This window comes from Mytilus trossulus, unplaced genomic scaffold (assembly GCF_036588685.1).
Source record: "Mytilus trossulus isolate FHL-02 unplaced genomic scaffold, PNRI_Mtr1.1.1.hap1 h1tg000486l__unscaffolded, whole genome shotgun sequence".
NCBI classification, from domain to species: domain Eukaryota; kingdom Metazoa; phylum Mollusca; class Bivalvia; order Mytilida; family Mytilidae; genus Mytilus; species Mytilus trossulus.
Window position 1 is genome coordinate 188,757 of NW_026963378.1, and position 23,716 is coordinate 212,472.

Below are 23,716 nucleotides of genomic sequence, written 5' to 3' on the forward strand. Positions count from 1 at the left end.
GTTAACGAGATATCTATAATATCTCAAATGCTTTTCTTTATAAGATATCTTATAAATTATAGAAGATATCATAGATATCTTATAAATTGTATAAGATATCTATATATATATTATAAGATATCTTATAAAGTATATAAGATATCTTATATAAAATATGTTTATATAGTAATCTCTCTTTCGCTTTGAATCCATGATACACTATATATGTATACATTATCTTTGATCATTGGCATTTATTTTAAGGACAGTTGTCTCATTGGCAATTCTACCATATATCATTTTTTTTAATATGACTGAGAGATAAATGTAGTTTTCTGTGTGAATAACCAGTGCATTGAGTTGTACGTTCAGACTAAAAATAAACTTGTTAATTTCAAGAATTAGTATATAAGAATTTATTTTGTAAAAAGTTTCAAGAAAGAAAAAATAATTTACCGGTATGTTGTTTTTGTATATTTAAGATGTAAAACATTTTCATAATTCATTTAAATGAGCAAAAATTCTTCAATTCATACTCGGAATTTACTGTCTTAAACAAATTCTACTGAAATCTGAAGAAGGCAGTACAAGTTCTTCAAGTCTTTAAACATGTTAAATGCATACACATGTTGCCACAGCCAATTATTTGCCTTGTAAGTCTTCATATGAAAAATACCACATTTGGGTCATACAAATGTTAGTCCAGATAACATCCATGTAGTCTTTGAATTATTTGATAATTGTCTCATTTCTGTTTAGGCTTCACTTCTAATACAACTGACTTTATTCAATGATGACGTGCTGACAACTCCTCTTCAAACATAATAGCTTGTTCTGAACTTCTCTCAACATACTGAAAAGTAAAAATAACATTTATTATTCCTAAAGTATTCTTGACCTTTAATGGTTTACATTAATAAATTGTGATTTGGATTGATAGTGATTTCATCTGCAACATTGTGTCAATAAAAATTTTATGCAGTGAGAGTCAACAAAGCACAATTTGACCCAACATTATTTGGATGGTTTAATCAGCCATTCATATGACAAATTTAGTTTGATTAATTTTGAATTGTTATATTTTTATAAAAAGATGTGGTTATGATTGCCAATGAGAAAACTCTCAACAATAGACCAACTGACCAGAAATTAACAACTGTAGTATAAGTCACAGTATGGCCTTCAACAATAAGCAAAGCTCATACCACATGGTCAGCTATAAAAAGCTCCAAAATGTCCATTGTAAAATAATTCAAACGAGAAAACTAATGCCCTAATAAAAGTACAAAATAAGGAACATAAACTGTTATCACAGTGATATGTCTCGCCTTTTGTAATTTTGATAATGCAAATGTTGAAATTAAAATAGCAATACTTAAACATGTAAGTTATGCAAATATTGAAAGTCGATGAACAATGACTGAAGGTACATGGCTAAACAATCTCAATGGAAAGAGATGTGCCACTGCTAATACAACTGCATACCAATTACCATCGTCTCTGACATTATAAGTCGTTCCCTTTAAACAAACCTAAACACAAACATTAACTTGTAAACTATGTAAAAGTTTCACAAGAGTGCACACGCTGAAATGTGTCGCCTTCTTTATTTATCATTGATATTATGTTGAAAGTACACCTTTCAATCATTCCAAACAACAAACATAATAGATCTATTGCATAAAGTATGAGAAAAACAGACCAAAACACAAAAACTTAACTATAACCACTGAACCATGAAAATGAGGTCAAGGTCAGATGACACCTGCCAGTTTGAAATGTACACCTTACAGTCCTTCCATACACGGAATATACTAGCCCTGTTGCTTATAGTATCTAAGGTATGGACATGACCACCAAAATTTAACCTTGTTCACTGATCCATGAAATGAGGTCGAGGTCAAGTGAAAACTGTCTGACTAACATGCATGAGGACCTTGCAAGGTATGCACATACCAAATATAATTAGCCTAATACTTATAAGAGAGAATTCAACATTACAAAAAATCTTAACTTTTTTTTCAAGTGGTCACTGGACCATGAAAATGAGGTCAAGGACATTGGACATGTGACTGACGGAAACTCTGTAACATGAGGCATCTATATACATGTACAAAGTATGAAACATCCAGGACTTCCACCTTCTAAACTATAAAGCTTTAAAAAAAAAGTTAGCTAATGCCACCACCACCAGATCACTTATAATCCCTATGTCGAGCTTTTTGCAACAAAGGTTCCAGGCTCAACAAAAACTAAGTCCATTTATAATTAATGTTTGGAAAACCAAAAATTTCCTTCTAGATACTAGTATTTGATTACTGTGGATTCATTATTATTTGTTGGATACCAATTTTCGTGGATTTCGTGGGCACAGTCAAACCACGAAATTCAATATTCAACGAATGATAATTTTTCTAGCTTTGAATGCAGACTTCAGCAAAACCACGAAATTAAAAATCCACGAATATGCAAGTTTTCCTAATTCCACGAAAATTGGTACCAACGACAATAAATGAATCCACAGTCATGACAGTATAAACAAGCTTCTGTCCAAGTTTGGTAGACATCCAGGATATTTTAAGAAAGTTATTTAAATTTAAAAAACTTTAACCACAGAGTTATTAATGTCCATAATGTTAACTGGCAGAAAAGTTATAAGTAAATCACTGTTAAAAGGATTTTTTTTTTTACATTTAAGTTGTCAAAATTTCATTAGCTTTAACCACAGAGTGAATATTTGTGGACAAGGCTGATGACACAACGTAGGAACACTATGTCTACCTTTTGCGTAAAAAGTCACAGGCCTGGACAAAAGTTTATTACATTGCAATCAGAATAGTAGGTATGTGATGTGCCAGATTTATAAATGAAAACAGGTTACATTGTAAATCCCTGTCCTGTGCATTGGAAGTCATTTTCATATCGTTCAATTATTAAGATATCCTATCAATTCAAAATATATGTTGTATATTAATGCGATATCTTATTTAATTTGAAAATCCCCGTGTTGTGGGAAATATCTAATTGATTATATAGGTAACCACTGAAGCATTGTAGTTGTTATGTGTGGCGTCATAACATTTTCATATTGACCATCAATATATGAATTAAAAGAAACATAGTGTCAGTTCTATTGATTTATATAATTTTTCAGTCGAGACAATAAACAGAATGCAAAACCTACCTTGTATGAGGTACAAATGTCCTGTATAAACAAAACTCTGGAACCCTTGTGGTACTACATCATGTACAATCTTAGTCTGGTTCAATATCTGCAATAAAAACATAATAACTGTTGCTGCTAAAAGATAAATTTGTTTATACACTTAACTGAGATAAATTATGTAATTTGTTTAACAGAATGATTGTTTTTATTGTGCTAATATTTTTTACTGATTATGATATATACAGTTTTATCCCCCCCCCCCCTCACCAAAAAAAAAAAAGAAAAGAAATGTTGAACCAGGGCGAATGGACTCTATGGGCAAACGAACTCAGGGTGAATGGACATCAGGGTACCAGAAATATTGGAACATACCTTCACACATTTCTCCACAATTGATGTAATTGATTCACAAAACTTGGCATATTGATAGTTATTCCTGAAATGTTGAACCTTAATAAACTATCTAGAATGTTGAACCTTAATAAAATATCTAGAATCCTTCATTTTGACCATTTATGCAATAAAATCATATCAGTTATATGTTGAAATAAGAGATATATTACAAATGTTTAACATGTTATAGAAAACTTACTTTTTTTTTTATAAAATCAAAGATGTCCATTAAATATGAGTACAAACTATATCAGCACCCCTCAGTTCAAGATATAAGCAAATTCTAACCAAGACAATAGAATTTCCCTCCAAAAAAAACCATGTGACTTAATGAACCAATCATTATAAAGAAGAGAGTTGTCATACCCCAAACTTGTAAAACCTAAACAGTTACAATATTAACCTAACTCATTGGTCCATGAAGATAATCACTAGTGCATGACTTGAAACTACTCACTAAGCAACTTAGAATTAAAAATATTAACTCATCAGATATACATGTATACTATTTTAATAGAATATTGTTATTAAAAGAATTAATAAGCGTTTAACTCAGCTAGTCTGCCTATAAGTTTATTCACTGGAAGTTTTGCAAGTTTCATGTAATATGGGGCAATCTGATTCTAAAAAAAATCTATCTGTATCTGCAGAAATATTGCATACAAGTGTTATGTAATACCAAAAAATTACATCCCAGCTCCTTTGTTCTAACAGGGCATATCCAACTATCTCGGTCATCACGTGACTTTTACACTTAAGTTGTATATTTTTAATGGCCGACAGATTATCCATGAAAGTGAACGGGTACATAAATAAAACGGTCATAACTTTTTTGTTATAATGTATATTTTCCTTCTAACCCCGCGTTTTACAGTTTATAAATTTTTACAATTAAATATGTTTTAAGTTTCAGTTCTGACAGAAATATGATTTCGTGCTTCGAAATAAGTTTGAAAATTGAGGTGACATAGCCACACTGCCTCATTTGACACCTTGGTAAAAACTTGACAAAATTGCAATGGGACCTATTTGTAAAATCAATTTTCTCAACTAATTTATTGTTGCTTATATCCTTCCAACCCCTAAAAAGATCGACAACATATTTATTTAAAGTAAATCCCAAACCATATCAGTTCAGGTATTAAACTTTTTGCTTCAAAGTTTGTTTGAAAAGTTCATATTTTGGCAGTCCTCAGCAATATTTTCAAAATGGCGGCCACTTGTTGAAGGTTCACAACGACATGACATGCCGGTGTCATATGGTATTTTGAACCCCCTAAAAATTGAACCCGGGGTCAAAATACCATGCGGTATAATGACCTTTTTGACCCCGGGGTCATTTTTCACATATGGTATTTTGAACCCCCCTGCGGTATATTGAACCCCCCTGTTTTTAAGAAATAGTATTGCAGATAATCTAATTTACAATTTATTGGCTATTATTTTTTTTATTAGAGGTTATGAGTAGGGGGTTCAATATACCGCAGGGGGGTCAAAATACCATGGCTATATAAAATTTTGCAAAATATCTTTTCCAGTATGCCAAATACATATAAACTACTTATTGGAGTATTATAACTATGTGAAGGAGTTAGAATAGCTTGGATTTTTGAAATTCAAGGTCTATAGTAGGGGGTTCAATATACCGCAGGGGGTCAAATTACCATGGCTAATTAAAATTTTCAAAATATCTTTTCCAGCATGTTGAATACATACAAATTACAATTTGGAGTGTTATTACTATGTTAAGGAGTTAGAATAGCTTGAATTTTTGAAATTCAAGGTCTATGGTAGGGGGTTCAATTTACTGCAGGGGGGTCAAAATAACATGGCAAAGTAAAATTTTCAAAATATCTTTTCCAGCATGTTAAATACATACAAACTAGACTTGTAGGAGTATTATAACTATGTTAAGGAGTTTGAATAGCTAGACTTTTTGAAATTTAAGGTCTATAGTAGGGGGTTCAATATACCACAGGGGGGTCAAAATACCATGGAAATTATTTTTTTTTCAAAACATTTTTTCTAACATTTTTAATACATACAAACTACTTATTGAAGTATTATAACTATGTTAAGGAGTTAGAATTGCAAGAATTTTTAAAATTTAAAGTCTTTGGTAGGGGGTTCAATATACCGCAGGGGGGTCAAAATACCATGGCTAAGTAAAATTTTCAAAATATCTTTTCCAGTATGTTAAATACATACAAACTACTTGTAGGAATATTATAACTATGTTAAGGAGTTTGAATAGCTAGAATTTTGGAAATTTAAGGTCTATAGTAGGGGGTTCAATATACCGCAGGGGGAACAATATACCATGGAAATTATTTTTTTTCAAAACATTTTTTCCAGGATGTTAAATGCATACAAACTACTTATTGAAGTATTATTACTTAGTTAAGGAGTTAGAATAGCTAGAATTTTTGAATATTAAGGTCTATGGAAGGGGGTTCAATATACCGCAGGGGGGTCAAAATACCATGGATTTTTTTTTTTCTAACATCTTTTCCAGAATTTTAAATACATACAAACTACTTATTGGAGTATTATTACTATGTTAAGGAGTAAGAATTGCAGGAATTTTTGAAATTTAAAGTCTATGGTAGGGGGTTCAATATAGCGCAGGGGGGTCAAAATACCATGGCTAAGTAAAATTTTCAAAATATCTTTTCCAGTATGTTAAATACATACAAACTACTTGTAGGAGTATTATAACTATGTTAAGGAGTTTGAATAGCTAGAATTTTTGAATATTAAGGTCTATAGTAGGGGGTTCAATATACCGCAAAGGGGGGGGGGGGGGGGGGGGTTAAAATACCATGGAAATTATTTTTTTTTCAAAACATTTTTTCTAGCATTTTAAATACATACAAACTACTAAATTGAAGTATTATAACTATGTTAAGGAGTTAGAATTGCAAGAATTTTTGAAATTTAAAGTCTATGGTAGGGGGTTCAATATACCGCAGGGGGGTCAAAATACCATGGCTTAGTAAAATTTTCCAAATATCTTTTCCAGTATGTCAAATGCATACAAACTACTTGCAGGAATATTATAACTATGTTAAGGGAGTTTGAATAACTAGAATTTTTGAAATTTAAGGTCTATAGTAGGGGGTTCAATATACCGCAGGGGGGTCAAAATACCATGGAAATTATTATTTTTCAAAACATTTTTTCCAGAATGTTGTATGCATACGAACTACTTATTAAAGTATTATTACTATGTTAAGGAGTTAGAATAGCTAGAATTTTTGAAATTTAAGGTCTATAGTAGGGGGTTCAATATACCACAGGGGGGTCAAAATACCATGGAAATTATTTTTTTTTAAAACATTTTTTCCAGCATTTTAAATTCATACAAAAAACTTATTGAAGTATCATAACTATGTTAAGGAGTTAGAATTGCAAGAATTTTTGAAATTTAAAGTCTATGGTAGGGGGTTCAATATACCGCAGGGGGGTCAAAATACCATGGCAAAGTAAAATTTTCAAAATATCTTTTCCAGTATGCTAAATACATACAAACTACTTTGAGGAGTATTATAACTATGTTAAGGAGTTTGAATAGCTAGAATTTTTGAAATTTAAGGTCTATAGTAGGGGTTCAATATACCACAGGGGGGTCAAAATACCATGGAAATTATTATTTTTCAAAACATTTTTTCCAGAATGTTAAATGCATACGAACTACTTATTGAAGTATTATTACTATGTAAAGGAGTTAGAATAGCTAGAATTTTTTAAATTTAAGGTCTATAGTAGGGGGTTCAATATACCGCAGGGGGGTCAAAATACCATAGCAGAGTAAAATTTTCAAACTTTCTTTTCCAGCATGTTAAATACATGCAAAGAACTTATTGGAATATTATAACTATGTTAAGGAGTTATATAAGCTAGAATTTTTGAAATTGAAGGTCTAGGGTAGGGGGTTCAATATACCGCAGGGGGGTCAAAATACATTGGCTTAGTAAATTTTTCAAAATAACTTTTCCATCATGTAAAATGCATACAAAGAACATATTGCAATATTATAACTATGTTAAGGAGTTATAATAACTAGAATTATTGAAATTGAAGGTCTATGGTAGGGGGTTCAATATACCGCAGGGGGGTCAAAATACCATGGAAATTATTATTTTTCAAAACATTTTTTCCAGAATGTTGTATGCATACGAACTACTTATTAAAGTATTATTACTATGTTAAGGAGTTAGAATAGCTAGAATTTTTGAAATTTAAGGTCTATAGTAGGGGGTTCAATATACCACAGGGGGGTCAAAATACCATGGAAATTATTTTTTTTTAAAACATTTTTTCCAGCATTTTAAATTCATACAAAAAACTTATTGAAGTATCATAACTATGTTAAGGAGTTAGAATTGCAAGAATTTTTGAAATTTAAAGTCTATGGTAGGGGGTTCAATATACCGCAGGGGGGTCAAAATACCATGGCAAAGTAAAATTTTCAAAATATCTTTTCCAGTATGCTAAATACATACAAACTACTTTTAGGAGTATTATAACTATGTTAAGGAGTTTGAATAGCTAGAATTTTTGAAATTTAAGGTCTATAGTAGGGGTTCAATATACCGCAGGGGGGTCAAAATACCATGGAAATTATTATTTTTCAAAACATTTTTTCCAGAATGTTAAATGCATACGAACTACTTATTGAAGTATTATTACTATGTAAAGGAGTTAGAATAGCTAGAATTTTTTAAATTTAAGGTCTATAGTAGGGGGTTCAATATACCGCAGGGGGGTCAAAATACCATAGCAGAGTAAAATTTTCAAACTTTCTTTTCCAGCATGTTAAATACATACAAAGAACTTATTGGAATATTATAACTATGTTAAGGAGTTATATAAGCTAGAATTTTTGAAATTGAAGGTCTAGGGTAGGGGGTTCAATATACCGCAGAGGGGTCAAAATACCATGGTCAAGTAAAATTTTAAAAATATCTTTTCCAGCATGTTTAATACATACAAAGTACTTATTGGAATATTATAACTATGTTTAGGAGTTATTTAAGGTATAATTTTTGAAATTGAAGGTCTATGGTAGGGGGTTCAATATACCGTAGGGGGGGTCAAAATACCAAGGCTAAATAAAATTTTCAAAATATCTTTTCCAGCATATTATATACATACAAACTACTAATTGGAATATTATAACTAGGTTAACAAGTTCGAATAGCTTGAATATTTGAAATTCAAGGTCTATAGTAGGGGGTTCAATATACCGCAGGGGGGTCAAAATACCATGGCTAAGTAAAATTTTTAAAATATCTTTTCCAGTATGTTAAATACATACAAAGGTCTTATTGGAATATTATAACTATGTTAAGGAGTTATAATGGCTAGAATTTTTGAAATTGAAGGTCTATGGTAGGGGGTTCAATATACCGCAGGGGGGTCAAAATACCATGGAAAGTATTTTTTTTCCTAATATCTTTTCCAGCATTTTAAATACATATAAACTACTTGTTAGAGTATTATTACTATGTTAAGGAGTTTGAATAGCAAGAATTTTTGAAATTTAAGGTCTATGGTAGGGGGTTCATAATACCGCAGGGGGGTCAAAATACCATGAAAAGTATTTTTTTTCCTAATATCTTTTCCAGCATTTTAAATACATATTAACTACTTGTTGGAGTATTATTACTATGTAAAGGAGTTAGAATAGCAAGAAATTTTGAAATTTAAGGTCTATAGTAGGGGTTCAATATACCATAGGGGGGTCAAAATACCATGGAAATTATTTTTTTTCCTAATATCTTTTCCAGCATTTTAAATACATATAAACTACTTGTTGGAGTATTATCACTATGTTAAGCTGTTAGAATAGCTAGAATTTTTGAAATTTAAGGTCTATGGAAGGGGGTTCAATATACTGCAGGGGGGGTCAAAATACCATGGAAATTATTTTTTTCCTAATATCTTTTCCAGCATTTTAAATACATACAAACTACTTGTTGGAGTATAATTACTATGTTAATGAGTTAGAATAGCAAGAATTTTTGAAATTTAAGGTCTATATAAGTAGTCAAAATATTGAACCCCCTACCATAGACCTGAAATTTCAAAAAAATCTAGCTATGATAACTCCTTAACATAGTTATAATACTCCAACAAGTAGTTTGTATGTATTTAACATGCTGGAAAAGATATTGGGGAAAAAATAATTTCTATGGTATTTTGACCCCCCCTGCGATATATTGAACCCCCTACTATAGACCTTAAATTTCAAAAATTCTAGCTATTCTAACTCCTTAACATAGTTATAATACTTCAATAAGTAGTTTGTATGCATTTAACATCCTGGAAAAAATATTTTGAAGAAAAGAATTTTTTCATGGTATTTTGACCCCCCTGTGGTATAATGAACCCCCTACTATAGACCTTAAATTTCAAAAATTCTAGCTATTCTAACTCTTTAACATAGTAATAATACTTCAATTAGGAGTTTGTATGCAATTAACATCCTGGAAAAAATATTTTGAAAACAAATAATTTCCATGGTATTTTGACCCCCTGTGGTATATTGAACCCCCTACCATAGACCTTAAATTTCAAAAATTCTTGCTATTCTAACACCTTAATATAGTAATAATACTTCAATAAGTAGTTTGTATGCATTTGACATCCTGGAAAAAATATTTTGAAGAAAAGAATATTTTCCATGGTATTTTGACCCCCCTGTGGTATATTGAACCCCCTACTATAGACCTTAAATTTCAAAAATTCTAGCTATTCTAACACCTTAATATAGTAATAATACTTCAATAAGTAGTTTGTATGCATTTAACATCCTGGAAAAAATATTTTGAAAAATATTAATCACCATGGTATTTTGACCCCCTGCAGTATATTGAACCCCTACTATAGACCTTAAATCTAAAAATTTCTAGCTATTCTAACTCCTTAACATAGTAATAATACTCCAACAAGTAGTTTATATGTATTTAAAATGCTAAAAAGATATTAGGAAAAAAAAAAATTTCCATGGTATTTTGACCCCCCTGCGGTATATTGAAACCCCTACCATATACCTTAATTTCAAAAATTCTTGCTATTCTGATTCCTTAACATAGAAATAATACTCCAATAAGCAGTTTATATGTATTTAAAATGCTGGAAAAGATATTAGGAAAAAAAATAATTTCCATGGTATTTTGACCCCCCTGCAGTATATTGAACCCCCTACCATAGACCTTAAATTTCAAAAATTCTTGCTATTCTAACACCTTAATATAATAATACTACTTCAATAAGTAGTTTGTATGCATTTAACATCCTGGAAAAAATATTTTGATAAAAATTAATTTCCATGGTATTTTGACCCCCCTGCGGTATATTGAACCCCTACTATAGACCTTAAATTAAAAAAATTCTAGCTATTCTAACTCCTTAACATAGTAATAATACTCCAACAAGTTATTTATATGTATTTAAAATGCTGGAAAAGATATTAGAAAAAAAAAAATCCATGGTATTTTGACCCCCCTGCGGTATATTGAACCCCCTACCATATACCTTAAATTTCAAAAATTCTTGCTATTCTGACTCCTTAACATAGTAATAATACTCCAATAAGTAGTTTATATGTATTTAAAATGCTGGAAAAGATATTAGGAAAAAAAATAATTTCCATGGTATTTTGACCCCCCTGCGGTATATCGAACCCCCTACCATAGACCTTAAATTTCAAAAATTCTAGCTATTCTAACTCCTTAACATAGTAATAATACTTCAATAAGTAGTATGTATGCATTTAACATCCTGGAAAAAATATTTTGAAGAAAAAAATATTTTCATGGTATTTTGACCCCCCTGCAGTATATTGAACCCCCTACTATAGACCTTAAATTTCAAAAATTCTAGCTATTCTAACTCCTTAACATAGTAATAATACTTCAATTAGGAGTTTGTATGCATTTAACATCCTGGAAAAAATATTTTGAAAACAAATAATTTCCATGGTATTTTGACCCTACGGTATATTGAACCCCCTACCATAGACCTTAAATTTCAAAAATTCTTGCTATTCTAACACCTTAATATAATAATACTACTTCAATAAGTAGTTTGTATGCATTTAACATGCTGGAAAAGATATTTTGAAAATTTTACTTAGCCATGTTATTGTACCATGGTATATTGAACCCCCTACTATACATCTAAAGACCTTTCATGTTAAAATATCTTGCTACTGTAACTCCTTTAGATATTTATTATACTCCAATAAGTAGTATGTATTTATTTTATTAGCTTGAAAAGATGTTTTGAAAATTTTACTTTTTAGATTAACTGAGCCATGGTAATTTGACCCCTCCCCCTTTTTTACCATGGAGAATTAAAATTTAAAAGTCTACCATTCTATATAAATATTTTTAATTTCAAAGAATTAAAGTGTCCAAGCTACATTGTTTGGTTTTAATGCTTTTAGAAGTTTTTTGAATGAAATTTTGTTGGTTAAGACTTCAGAGCGATTATACCAAGCAAATATTTTTCTTTTAACCAATCATTGAAAATTGACCTCCCCTTTTTGTATTAATGATTTTTAATATTTGATTAGCTTTTATATAATGTTAAATGTTTTATTAATCATCTAGAATGAAAAAAACAGGGGGGTTCAATTTACCATGGGGGTTCAATTTTCCATACAGGGGGGTTCAATTTACCATGGGGGGGTTCAATTTACCATAGCGGTATTTTGACCCCGGTGTCATTTTACCATGGGGTTCAAAATACCATATGACACCGGTGTCATATGGTATTTTGAACCCCATGGTAAAATGTCATATGGTATTTTGAACCCCATGGTAAAATGACCCCGGGGTCAAAATACCGCTATGGTAAATTGAACCCCCCCATGGTAAATTGAACCCCCCCTGTATGGAAAATTGAACCCCCATGGTAAATTGAACCCCCCTGTTTTTTTCATTTTAGATGATTAATAAAACATTTAACATTATATAAAAGCTAATCAAATATTAAAAAACATTTATACAAGAAGGGGAGGTCAATTTTTAATGATTGGTTAAAAGAAAAAATAATTGCTTGGTATAAGTGCTCTGAAGTCTTAACCAACAAAATTTCATTCAAAAAACTTCTTAAAGCATTACAACTAGACCATGTAGCTTGGACACTATAATTCTTTGAAATTTAAAATATTTATATAGAATGGTAGACTTTTAAGTTTTAATTCTCCATGGTTAAAAAGGGGGAGGGGGTCACTTGATTTTAAAAAGTAAAATTTTCAAAACATCTTTTCAAACTAATAAAATAAATACAAACTATTAATTGGAGTATAATAAATATGTTAAGGAGTTACAGTAGCAAGATATTTTAACATGAAAGGTCTTTAGATGTATAGTAGGGGGTTCAATATACCATGGTACAATAACATGGCTAAGTAAAATTTTCAAAATATCTTTTCCAGCATGTTAAATACAAACAAACTACTTATTGGAGTATTAAAACTATGTTAAGGAGTTAGAAAAACTTGGATTTTTAAAATTCAAGGTCTATAGGAGGGGGTTCAATATACCATGGAAGGGGGAGGGGGTCGAAATACAATGGATTTTTTTTTTTCTTCAAAAATATCTTTTCAAGCATGTTTTAAAAATGCATTCAAACTACAAATTGGACTATAACAACTATGTTATGGAGTTAGAATAGCTAGAATTTTTGAAATAGACGGTCTATGGTAGGGGGTTCAATATACCGCAGGGGGTCAAAATACCATGGCTGCGTAAAATTTTCAAAATATCTTTGCCAGTTTGTTAAATACATACTAACTACCTATTGGAGTATTATTACTATGTTAAGGAGTTAGAATAGCTAGATTTTTTGAAAATCAAGGTCTATAGAAGGGGGTTCAATATACAACAGGGGGTCAAAATACCATGGCTAAGTAAAAAATTTGAAGTATCTTTTCCAGCATGTTGAATACATGCATCCTACAAATTGGAGTATTGTTACTATGTTAAGGAGTTAAATTTGAAATTACGCCTGAAAAGTTGAAATTTTCAGGAAATGAGAGGTATGAATTGACCCAAAGAGACCTTATAAAGCAGACAAAGAGGTTTATTAGTGGTATTTTATTTTCCTAAAATCATCTTGTGTATCATTTTCAACTGTTTGTAGGCAGATAAGATAGATATTTGATCATTTATTGGTCCACACTCTTTTCTATCTTGATGCGGCTTGGTTTGGGTTTGTCGAAGAAATTTTGCTCGATTCGCTGTAGATGTCGTCTTTCCATATACTAGATTTTCTCAAACTATTGAACTGATTATGACAAAACTTGACAGAAATGCTTGAAATAACCAGTATTACAAAGGGAGAAAGTCTCATTCAGTTTATTGAACAAAAAGGTCTTCTTTAGGTGTAATACCACCAAATCATGGTACGCCACATCCGGTTGCATACGAAAGTAGGTCTAAAAAAATATTCCCTTGAATTTGACCGTTGTAGGTAATTAATCCTACATTTTATTGCAGTAAAACTATTTCTGTGTCATAAACATATGTCTTGGGTATTTCAAAACACCATTATTTTTCATTTGTGATTTCTATAGAAAATTTTGTAATCTTGAGGTTACATGGTGACTAAACCTTGTACACAGATAGAATAAGGGGAGAAATTTGATTGGTTAACTTCCAATAATGGTTATTTTCTTATATGCAATGAAATGTTATGTGAAACTTTTTCTATAGAACTGGACAGGATAAAACTTTCCTCATGCCAAGTAATTCTTTATTTGAAACAAAGATAAATTCTGCACAATTTTTTGAAAAGTGCAAATTTAACAAAGACTAATAGGGGAAAATCAATGGTGGTATTACACCTATAGAAGGGGGTTCAATATACAACAGGTGGTCAAAATACCATGGCTAAGTAAAATTTTTGAAATATCTTTTCCAGCATGTTGAATACATGCATCCTACAAATTGGAGTATTGTTACTAAGTTAAGGAGTTAGAATAGCTTGAATTTTGGAAAATCAAGGTCTATAGAAGGGGGTTCAATATACCGCAAGGGGGTCAAAATACCATGGCTACGTAAAATTTTCAAAATATCTTTGCCAGTTTGTTAAATACATACAAACTACTTATTGGAGTATTATAATTATGTTAAGGAGTTAGAATAGCTTGTGTTTTTGAAATTCAAGGTCTATAGTAGGGGGTTCAATATACCATGGTAGGGGGGGGGGGGGGGTCAAAATACCATGAAAATTTTTTTTCTTCAAAATATCTTTTCCAGCATTTTAAATGCATACAAACTACTTACTGGAGTATTATTACTATGCTAAGGATTAAGAATAGCTGGAATTTTTGAAATTGATTGTCTATGGTAGGGGGTTCAATATACTGCAGGGGGGTCAAAATACCATGGCTAAGTAAAATTTTCAAAATATCTTTTCCAGCATGTTATATACATACAAACAACTTATTGAAGTAGTATTTCTATGTTAAGGAGTTAGAATAGCTTGAATTTTTGAAAATCAAGGTCTATAGAAGGGGGTTCAATATACCGCAGGGGGTCAAAATACCATGGCTAAGTAAAATTTTCAAAATATCTTTTCCAGCATGTTGAATACATACAAACTACAGATTGGAGTATTGTTACTATGTTAAGGAGTTAAAATAGCTTGAATTTTGGAAAATCAAGGTCTATAGAAGGGGGTTCAATATACCGCAGGGGGTCAAAATACCATGGCTACGTAAAATTTTCAAAATATCTTTGCCAGTTTGTTAAATACATACAAACTACTTATTGGAGTATTATAATTATGTTAAGGAGTTAGAATAGCTTGTGTTTTTGAAATTCAAGGTCTATAGTAGGGGGTTCAATATACCATGGTAGGGGGGGTCAAAATACCATGAAAATAATTTTTCTTCAAAATATCTTTTCCAGCATTTTAAATGCATACAAACTACTTACTGGAGTATTATTACTATGCTAAGGATTAAGAATAGCTGGAATTTTTGAAATTGATTGTCTATGGTAGGGGGTTCAATATACTGCAGGGGGGTCAAAATACCATGGCTAAGTAAAATTTTCAAAATATCTTTTCCAGCATGTTATATACATACAAACAACTTATTGAAGTAGTATTTCTATGTTAAGGAGTTAGAATAGCTTGAATTTTTGAAAATCAAGGTCTATAGAAGGGGGTTCAATATACCGCAGGGGGTCAAAATACCATGGCTAAGTAAAATTTTCAAAATATCTTTTCCAGCATGTTGAATACATACAAACTACAGATTGGAGTATTGTTACTATGTTAAGGAGTTAAAATAGCTTGAATTTTGGAAAATCAAGGTCTATAGAAGGGGGTTCAATATACCGCAGGGGGTCAAAATACCATGGCTACGTAAAATTTTCAAAATATCTTTGCCAGTTTGTTAAATACATACAAACTACTTATTGGAGTATTATAATTATGTTAAGGAGTTAGAATAGCTTGTGTTTTTGAAATTCAAGGTCTATAGTAGGGGGTTCAATATACCATGGTAGGGGGGGTCAAAATACCATGAAAATAATTTTTCTTCAAAATATCTTTTCCAGCATTTTAAATGCATACAAACTACTTACTGGAGTATTATTACTATGCTAAGGATTAAGAATAGCTGGAATTTTTGAAATTGAATGTCTATGGTAGGGGGTTCAATATACTGCAAGGGGGTCAAAATACCATGGCTAAGTAAAATTTTCAAAATATCTTTTCCAGCATGTTATATACATACAAACAACTTATTGAAGTAGTATTTCTATGTTAAGGAGTTAGAATAGCTTGAATTTTGAAAATCAAGGTCTATAGAAGGGGGTTCAATATACCGCAGGGGGTCAAAATACCATGGCTACATAAAAATTTCAAAATATCTTTGCCAGTTTGTTTAATACATACAAACTACTTATCGGAGTATTATAACTATGTTAAGGAGTAAGAATAGCTTTGGTTTTTGAAATTCAAGGTCTATAGTAGGGGGTTCAATATACCATGGTATTAGGGGGTTAAAATACCATGAAAATATTTTTCTTCAAAATATCTTTTCCAGCTTTTTGAATACATACAAACTACAAATTGAAGTATTATTACTATGTTAAGGAGTTAGAATAGCTTGAATTTTTGAAACTCAAGGTCTATGGTAGGGGGTTCAATATATCACAGGGGGGCAAAATACCATGGCTAAGTAAAATTTTCAAAATATCTTTTCCAGCATGTTCAATACATACAAACTACAAATTGGAGTAACATAGTTAAAATATTCCAACAAGTAGTTTGTATGTATTTACCATGCTGGAAAAGATATTTTGAAGAGAAAAAAATATTCCATGGTATATTGACCCCCTGAGGTTGCTGACCCCCTACCATAGACCCCAAAGTTCAAAAATTCTTGCTATTCTACCTCCTTAACATAGTTATAATACTCCAACAAGCAGTTTGTATGTATTTAACATACTGGAAAAGATATTTTGAAAATTTTACTTACCCATGGTATTTTGACCCCCCTGCGGTATATTGAACCCCCTACCATAGACTTTAAATTTCAAAACTTCTTGCTATCCTAGCTCCTTAACATAGTAATAATACTCCAATAAGCAGTTTGTATGTATTTAAAATGCTGGAAAAGATATTAGGAAAAAAAATAAATTTCCATGGTATTTTGACCCCCCCCTTACGGTATATTGAACCCCCTACCATTGACCTTAATATTCAAAAATTCTAGCTATTCTAACTCTTAACTTAGTAATAATACTTCAATAAGTAGTTTGTATGCATTTAACATCCTGGAAAAAATGTTTTGAAAAAAAATAATTTCCATGGTATTTTGACCCCCACTGCGGTATATTGAACCCCTACCATAGACTTTAAATTTCAAAAATTCTAGCTATCCTAGCTCCTTAACATAGTTATAATACTCCAATAAGTAGTTTGTATGTATTTAAAATGCTGGAAAAGATATTAGGAAAAAAAAATAATTTCCATGGTATTTTGACCCCCCTACGGTATATTGAACCCCCTACCATTGACCTTAATATTCAAAAATTCTAGCTATTCTAACTCTTAACTTAGTAATAATACTTCAATAAGTAGTTTGTATGCATTTAACATCCTGGAAAAAATGTTTTGAAAAAAAATAATTTCCATGGTATTTTGAACCCCCTGCGGTATATTGAACCCCTACTATAGACCTTAAATTTCAAAAATTCTAGCTATTCAAACTCCTTAACATAGTTATTATACTCCTATAAGTAGTTTGTATGTATTTAACATACTGGAAAAGATATTTTGAAAATTTTACTTTGCCATGGTGTTTTGACCCCCCTGCGGTATATTGAACCCCTACCATAGACCTTAATATTCAAAAATTCTAGCTATTCTAACTCCTTAACTTAGTAATAATACTTCAATAAGTAGTTTGTATGCATTTAACATCCTGGAAAAAATGTTTTGAAAAAAAATAATTTCCATGGTATTTTGACCCCCCTGCGGTATATTGAACCCCCTACCATAGACCTTAATATTCAAAAATTCTAGCTATTCTTACTCCTTAACTTAGTAATAATACTTCAATAAGTAGTTTGTATGCATTTAACATCCTGGAAAAAATGTTTTGAAAAAAATAAATTTCCTTGGTATTTTGACCCCCCTGCGGTATATTGAACCCCCTACTATAGACCTTAAATTTCAAAAATTCTAGCTATTCAAACTCCTTAACACAGTTATAATATTCCTACAAGTAGTTTGTATGTATTTAACGTACTGGAAAAGATATTATGAAAATTTTACTTTGCCATGGTATTTTGACCCCCCTGCGGTATATTGAACCCCCTACCATAGACCTTAATATTCAAAAATTCTAGCTATTCTTACTCCTTAACTTAGTAATAATACTTCAATAAGTAGTTTGTATGCATTTAACATCCTGGAAAAAATGTTCTGAAAAAAAATAATTTCCATGGTATTTTGACCCCCCTGCGGTATATTGAACCCCCTACCGTAGACTTTAAATTTCAAAAATTCTTGCTATCCTAGCTCCTTAACATAGTAATAATACTCCAATAAGTAGTTTGTATGTATTTAAAATGCTGGAAAAGATATTAGGAAAAAAAAAAAAATTTCCATGGTATTTTGACCCCCCCTACGGTATATTGAACCCCCAACCATTGACCTTAATATTCAAAAATTCTAGCTATTCTAACTCTTAACTTAGTAATAATACTTCAATAAGTAGTTTGTATGCATTTAACATCCTGGAAAAAATGTTTTGAAAAAAATAATTTCCATGGTATTTTGAACCCCCTGCGGTATATTGAACCCCTACTATAAACCTTAAATTTCAAAAATTCTAGCTATTCAAACTCCTTAACATAGTTATTATACTCCTATAAGTAGTTTGTATGTATTTAACATACTGGAAAAGATATTTTGAAAATTTTACTTTGCCATGGTGTTTTGCCACCCCTGCGGTATATTGAACCCCTACCATAGACCTTAATATTCAAAAATTCTAGCTATTCTAACTCCTTAACTTAGTAATAATACTTCAATAAGTAGTTTGTATGCATTTAACATCCTGGAAAAAATGTTTTGAAAAAAAATAATTTCCATGGTATTTTGACCCCCCTGCGGTATATTGAAACCCCTACTATAGACCTTAAATTTCAAAAATTCTAGCTATTCAAACTCCTTAACATAGTTATAATACTCCTTCAAGTAGTTAGTATGTATTTAACATACTGGAAAAGATATTTTGAAAATTTTACTTTGCCATGATATTTTGACCCCCCTGCGGTATATTGAACCCCCTACCATAGACCTTCAATTTCAAGAATTCTTGCAATTCTTACTCCTTAACATAGTAATAATACTCCAATAAGTAGTTTGTATGTATTTAAAATGCTGGAAAAGATGTAAGAAAAAAAAAAAATTTCCATGGTATTTTGACCCCCCTGCGGTATATTGAACCCCCTACCATAGACCTTAATATTCAAAAATTCTAGCTATTCTAACTCCTTAACTTAGTAATAATACTTCAATAAGTAGTTTGTATGCATTTAACATCCTGGAAAAAATGTTTTGAAAAATAATAATTTCTATGGTATATTGACCCCCCTGCGGTACATTGAACCCCCTACTATAGACCTTAATATTCAAAAATTCGAGCTATTCTAACTCCTTAACATACTAATAATATTTCAATAAGTAGTTTGTATGCATTTAACATCCTGGAAAAAATGTTCTGAAAAAAAATAATTTCCAAGGTATTTTGACCCCCTGCGGTATATTGAAACCCCTACTATAGACCTTAAATTTCAAAAATTCTAGCTATTCAAACTCCTTAACATAGTTATAATATTCCTACAAGTAGTTTGTATGTATTTAACATACTGGAAAAGTTATTTGGAAATTTTACTTTGCCATGGTATTTTGACCGCCCTGCGGTATATTGAACCCCCTACCATAGACCTTGAATTTCAAAAATTCTTGCAATTTTAACTCCTTTACATAGTTATAATACTTCAATAAGTAGTTTGTATGCATTTTACATCCTGGAAAAAATGTTTTGAAAAATAATAATTTCTATGGTATATTGACCCCCCTGCGGTACATTGAACCCCCTACTATAGACCTTAATATTCAAAAATTCGAGCTATTCTAACTCCTTAACATAGTAATAATACTTCAATAAGTAGTTTGTATGCATTTAACATCCTGGAAAAAATGTTCTGAAAAAAAATAATTTCCAAGGTATTTTGACCCCCTGCGGTATATTAAACCCCTACTATAGACCTGAAATTTCAAATATTCTAACTTTTCAAACTCCTTAACATAGTTATAATACTCCTACAAGTAGTTTGTATGTATTTAACATACTGGAAAAGATATTTTGAAAATTTTACTTTGCCATGGTATTTTGACCCCCCTGCTGTATATTGAACCCCCTACCATAGACCTTCAATTTCAAAAATTCTTGCAATTCTTACTCCTTAACATAGTTATAATAATCCAATAAGTAGTTTGTATGTATCTAAAATGCTGGAAAAGATGTAAGAACAAAAATTAATTTCCATGGTATTTTGACCCCCCTGCGGTATATTGAACCCCCTACCATAGACCTTAATATTCAAAAATTCTAGCTATTCTTACTCCTTAACTTAGTAATAATACTTCAATAAGTAGTTTGTATGCATTTAACATCCTGGAAAAAAAATTTTGAAAAAAAAAAAATTCCATGGTATTTTGACCCCCTGCGGTATATTGAACCCCCTACTATAGACCTTAAATTTCAAAAATTCTAGCTATTCAAACTCCTTAACACAGTTATAATATTCCTACAAGTAGTTTGTATGTATTTAACGTACTGGAAAAGATATTATGAAAATTTTACTTAGCCATGGTATTTTGGCCCCCCTGCGGTATATTGAACCCCCCTGCTATAGACCTTTAATTAAAAAAATTCTTGCAATTCTTACTCCTTAACATAGTAATAATACTCCAATAGGTAGTTTGTATGTATTTAAAATGCTGGAAAAGATGTGAGAAAAAAAAAAAAATTTCATGGTATTTTGACCCCCCTGCGGTATATTGAACCCCCTACCATAGACCTTAATATTCAAAAATTCTAGCTATTTTAACTCCTTAACATAGTTATAATATTTCAATAAGTAGTTTGTATGCATTTAACATCCTGGAAATAATGTTTTGAAAAAAAAAAATTCCATGGTATTGTCACCCCCATGCGGTATATTGAACCCCCTACTAAAGACCTTAAATTTCAAAAAATTCTAGCTATTCAAACTCCTTTACATAGTTATAATTCTCCTACACATAGTTTGTATGTATTTAACATACTGGAAAAGATATTTTGAAAATTTTACTTAGCCATGGTATTTTGACCCCCTTGCGGTATATTGAACCCCCTCCCATAGACCTTGAATTCCAAAAATTCAAGCTCTTCTAACTCCTTAACATTGTAACAATGCTGCAAATTGTAATTTGTATGTATTCAATATGCTGGAAAAGATATTTTGAAAATTTTACTTAGCCATGGTAATTTGACCCCCCTGCGGTATATTGAACCCCCTACTATAGACCTTGAATTTCAAAAATCCAAGCTATTCTAACTCCTTAACATAGTTATAATACTCCGATAAGTAGTTTATATGTATTTGGCATACTGGAAAAGATATATTGCAAAATTTTATATAGCCATGGTATTTTGACCCCCCTGCGGTATATTGAACCCCCTACTCATAACCTCTAATTAAAAAAAAATAATAGCCAATAAATTGTAAATTAGATTATCTGCAATACTATTTCTCAAAAACAGGGGGTTCAATATACCGCAGGGGGGTTCAAAATACCATATGTGAAAATTGACCCCGGGGTCAAATTACCATGCGGTATAATGACCCCGGGGTCCTTTTACCGCATGGTATTTTGACCCCGGGTTCAATTTTTAGGGGGTTCAAAATACCATATGACACCGGTATTCATTTAGTTATACATGTACATCGGAAATTAATATTTCAAATATTTATCAAAGTGTGTCTTTTTGTACTTAAGAAATTTCTTTTTCACATGTTCCTCAATATATTTATAAGAAATAGTCTCTCACTAAAAATAAAGATTTACATGCATCGACCATGCAGTTTACATGAACATTGATAGCGTGGGGCGACATGGGAATATATATTTTTGTAGATTTTTACGATGAAAATCGAAAAATTGTTAGATGCATGTCTTTTCAATAATTGTCTTACCTTAATGCAGCATAGAATTAAACATTATTTCCCTCTGTGACAGTGGAAACTGCTATTTGTTTTGATACAATTTCGAAGTTACATATAACAAAATGGCAACCAAATAATTTCAAACGTAGACGATGTTCGACACTTATTTTGCACATGCAAATAGTTCAATAAGATTTAACTGTTTTTATTGCAATTAAACATGACACGTTATTGTAACTCGAATGATAATTAATAAAGCTAGATTGTGGAGTATTAATTAAGTCATCAACGTGATCAAAGAAAACAAACATGGCAAAGTGGCCTAATCACGATGTAAGTTTGGACAAGACTTAGTATAAGATTAATATTATAGATCATTATACGATTGTTTATGAAATCATTTTATGATAATGTTTTATATCAATGAAAGGAAACAACGGATGGATTGTAACAAAGATGTAATATCTATATATCTATATATATTTTGAAATCATTACTTGGGTAACCAGTACATTTTACATAATCATAATTAAACCAGTCACATACAGAGTTATCGAACCTAATTATGACTGGAATAGTTGCATATGGGTGCATGTATATGTATGGTCCAAAATTATACAATACTACAAGGAAGACTTAAAACATAACAGTTAATCTATATTTATACCTCTAAAAATGTAAGGATTCTCCAAATATATCTAGAGGCTAGTAAATGTGATTTACCCATTTCTGACTTTTAGTGTAAAAACAAGACTCTCCCCACTCTACTCTCTAGCTTTTAAAAGGTCATAATTCACACTCAAAAATAGTCCATCTCTATTGGAAGAATAAGAAGTCGAAGATTCTCTGAATATTACATAAAATACAATTATTTCAACCAATAATTATATATAAGAAATACTTACAAATTCATTAACAAAATCCGCTTTTTTTGTCGTCAAGGGACATAATTATTCAAATATACTAATGCAAGTACGAAGTCGGAGAAGGAGCGAGAATCCGAAACAGTACCTTAAAAAACAGAAAATAGTTCCACGTGTGTGTCCAAGTGATCAATCTACTTATCGTGTTATTTACGAAGAAAAGAAATTTAACTTCAAAAATTGTTGAGATCTTAAAAAAAAAAAAAATTGTTGCATTAAAGAATACAAAGAAAGTAACCTTATCTTTAAGGGCCTTGCAGGTTCTTGTTACTGCAACCCAAACTGCTGGTATTTTCTAAATGGCTCCGGGGGACGAGGCCTGAAAAAAATATTTTAATATTGTGTCAGATTAAATATTCCTGATTTTGCTACGTTAATATTATAGACAAATATGCTACAGATGGTTTAAAGATGTTACTCTAAATCAAACAATTCAATTTTATAATTACGGCCCAGATAGCAAACATGTGTTGGGCCCACGTTGGCATTCTGTTGGC

General features: G+C 31.0%; 1 long non-coding RNA gene across 2 annotated transcripts; it reads right to left on the bottom strand.

The window, feature by feature from the left end:
• Positions 1-408: 408 nt before the first annotated feature.
• Positions 409-23,269, bottom strand: LOC134702475 (uncharacterized). Of its 2 annotated transcripts, none has more exons than XR_010104421.1 (3): positions 3,738-3,900; positions 3,164-3,251; positions 409-832 (listed from the first exon to the last, which is right to left on the bottom strand). It is a non-coding gene; the product is annotated as an uncharacterized LOC134702475 (long non-coding RNA). The 2 variants fall into 2 exon arrangements; XR_010104420.1 differs by lacking the exon at positions 3,738-3,900 and adding an exon at positions 23,202-23,269 and having other exon boundaries at positions 410-832.
• Positions 23,270-23,716: the final 447 nt, after the last annotated feature.